Below are 3,964 nucleotides of genomic sequence, written 5' to 3' on the forward strand. Positions count from 1 at the left end.
GACTCTATATGAGTGCCTCCGGCAGTGTACCGGGATGGGCAATGAATCAAGAGTGGCATGTATGAAAAATTATGCACGGTGGCTTTGCCACAAATACGATGTCAACTACATGATCATGCAAAGCAATATGATAATGCTGAAGCGTGTCATAATAAACGGAACGGTGGAAGTTGCATGGCAATGTATCTCGGAATGGCTATGGAAATGCCATAATAGGTATGTATGGTGGCTGTTTTGAGGAAGATATAAGGAGGCTTATGTGTGATAGGGCGTATCATATCACGGGGTTTGGATGCACCGGCGAAGTTTGCACCTACTCTCGAGGTGAGAAAGGGCAATGCACGGTACCGAAGAGGCTAGCAATGATGGAAGGGTGAGAGTGCATATAATCCATGGATTCAACATTAGTCATAAAGAACTCACATACTTATTGCAAAAATCTACAATTCATCGAAACCAAGCACTACGTGCATGCTCCTAGGGGGATAGATTGGTAGGAAAAGACCATCGCTCGTCCCCGACCGCCACTCATAATGAAAGCAATCAAGGAACGCCTCATGCTTCAAATTTGTCACACAACGGTTACCATACGTGCATGCTACGGGACTTGCAAACCTCAACACAAGTATTTCTCAATTTCACAATTACTCAACTAGCACGACTCTAATATCATCATCTTTATATCTGAAAAGAATTATCAAGTATCAAACTTCTCATAGTATTCAACGCACTTTATATGAATGTTTTTATTATACCCATCTTGGATGCCCATCATATTAGGACTAATTTTATAACCAAAGCAAATTACCATGCTGTTTAGGACTCTCAAAATAATATAAGTAAAGCATGAGAGTTCATCTATTTCTTCAAAATAAAACCACCGCCGTGCTCTAAAAGGATATGAGTGAAGCACTAGAGCAAATGACAAACTACTCCAAAAGATATAAGTGAAGATCAATGAGTAGTTGGATAATTATGTAACTATGTGAAGACTCTCTAACATTTAAGAATTTCAGATCTTGGTATATTATTCAAACAGCAAGCAAAACAAAACAAAATAAAATGACGCTCCAAGCAAAACACATATCATGTGGTGAATAAAAATATAGCTCCAAGTAAGGTTACCAATGAACAAAGACGAAAGAGGGGATGCCTTCCGGGCCATCCCCAAGCTTAGGCTCTTGGTTGTCCTTGAATATTACCTTGGGGTGCCTTGGGCATCCCCAAGCTTAGGCTCTTGCAATTCCCTATTCCATAGTCCATCGAATCTTTACCCAAAACTTGAAAACTTCACAACACAAAACTCAACAGAAAACTCGTAAGCTCCGTTAGTATAAGAAAATAAATCACCACTTAGGTACTGTTGTGAAATCATTATAAATTCATATTGGTGTAATATCTACTGTAATATCTATGGTTCATACCCTCCGATACTTCTCATAGATTCAACAAAATAAGCAAACAACACAATGAAAACAGAATCTGTCAAAAACAGAACAGTCTGTAGTAATTTGTATCATTCGAATACTTCTGTAACTCCAAAAATTCTGAATAAATTGGTGGACGTGAGGAATTTGTCTATTAATCTTCTGCCAAAAGAATCAACTTAAAAGCACTCTTCTGTAGGAAATTACAGCTAATCTCGTGAGCGCAAAGTTTCTGTCTTTTACAGCAAGATTACATTAACTTTCACCCAAGTCTTCCCAAAGGTTCTACTTGGCACTTTATTGAAAAAAAGCTACAAAACATGATTACTACAGTAGATTAATCATGTGGACACACAAAAACAGTAGGGGTAAATATTGGGCTGTCTCCCAACAAGCGCTTTTCTTTAATGCCTTTCTAGCTAGGCATGATGGTTTCAATGATGCTCACATAAAAGATAAGATTTGAAATATAAAGAGAGCATCATGAAGAATATAACTAGCACATTTAATCTTAACCCACTTCCTATGCATAGGGATTTTGTGATCAAACAATTTATGGGAACAAGCATCAACTAGCATAGGAAAGCAAAACAAGCATAACTTTAAAACTTTAAGCACATAGAGAGGAAATTGATATTATTGCAATTCCTACAAGCATATATTCCTCCCTCATAATAATTTTCAGCAGCATCATGAATGAATTCAACAATATAGCCATCACATAAAGCATTATTTTCATGATCTACATGCATTGAAAATTTACTACTCTCCAGATAAGCAAAATTCTTCTCATTCGGAATAGTGGGAGTATCATAAGAAACTCGAATACTATAAATTGTTTCCATATTAAAAGAGTAATGTTCAGAAAAAGGGTAATCATAATCATGACAGGTTTTATAAATATAATCATCACTACTTTTTATAGCATAAGTGTCATCACAATAATCATCATAAGTAGCAACTTTGTTCTCATCATAATCAATTGAAACCTCTTCCAAGATAGTGGAATCATTACTAAATAAAGTCATGACCTCTCCAAATCCACTTTCATAATTAACACAATAAGATTCAACACCCTCCAAAATAGTGGGATCATTACTTCCTAAAGTTGACACTCTTCCAAACCCACTTTCTTCAATATAATCATCATAAATAGGAGGCATGCTATCATCATAATAAATTTGCATATCAAAACTTGGGAGGTTAAAAATATCATCTTCATAAAACATAGCATCCCCAAGCTTGGGACAAACATTAATTGCAGAAAATAAATTCTCAAACATGTCATTCTCATCAAACATAGCATCCCCAAGCTCGGGCCTTTTCATATCATAAGCATAATCAATCTCATCATTAATAGTATGGATATCACCAATAGTATAGCAATTATCATCATCACAATGAGTAATAGGAGCAACATCATTTGGGAGGGATACCTTTTTACCTTTGCTTCTCTGTCTTTTCTTTTTCTTCTTCACATTAAGTATGGGTTTAATCCTCTTTTTGGAGCTCCTTATTAATGAGATTGGTTGAATAGAAGGCTCCTCCTCGTTACCTAATTCATCATAAGAAAGAATAGGAGGATATTGGGAAGTCTCTTCCCTTTCATTAGTATTCTCTTCATCTTCTATTTGTTTTCTTGTCTTTATGTAATTGGCAATATAAGGATTTTCAATGCAATTTACCGTGCAATACATATAAATTTCCTCTAGATCAAAATCAAGAACTTTATCAGGGACAAATTCTGGCATATTCTTAGTTATACGTTTCATTTCTTCACAACCCACAAGCAAACTAAGTTCATTATGATGCACAAGGGAAATCAAGTCATCACAATTTTGGGACATGATTCGATCACGAAACAATTTGCATTGGATATTTAAATGACCACGTTCATTGCAAAGTTCACAAGGATGGCTAAGAAAATTTAAATTTTCAGCACAAACATCTAGCCTTCTTGCAACCATTTAGTTTCTAAATACTTATGCCTCTTGCAAAATCTATCTTCCCTATTTGCTGTGTACTTGCAAACTCTATGCACTCCACAAAAATTGACATCCTTATAAGAGACATTTTCGTCATGACTAGTGCAATCATCATTAATACTATGGAGTTCGTACTAACAACATTGCAATCATGCTCATCATTCAAAGATTTAGTGCCAAACATTTTAACACATTCTTCTTCTAACAATTTGGCACAATTATCGGAATCCTTATTTTCATGAAAGATATTGAAAACATGAAGCATATGAGGCACCCTCAATTCCAATTTTTTTAGTTTTCTTTTATAAACTAAACTAGTGATAAAACAAGAAACTAAAAGATTCAATTGCAAGATCTAAAGATATACCTTCAAGCACTAACCTCCTCGGCAACGGCGCCAGAAATTGGCTTAGTTGACGGGGTGTTAGTGCCGCTTACCTAGCCTCCCTGGCAACGGCGCCAGAAATTGCTTGATGTCTACTACACAACCTTCTTCTTGTAGACGTTGTTGGGCTTCCAAGTGCACAGGTTGTAGGACAGTAGCAAATTTCC

This window comes from Triticum aestivum, chromosome 7D (assembly GCF_018294505.1).
Source record: "Triticum aestivum cultivar Chinese Spring chromosome 7D, IWGSC CS RefSeq v2.1, whole genome shotgun sequence".
Lineage (NCBI taxonomy): Eukaryota > Viridiplantae > Streptophyta > Magnoliopsida > Poales > Poaceae > Triticum > Triticum aestivum.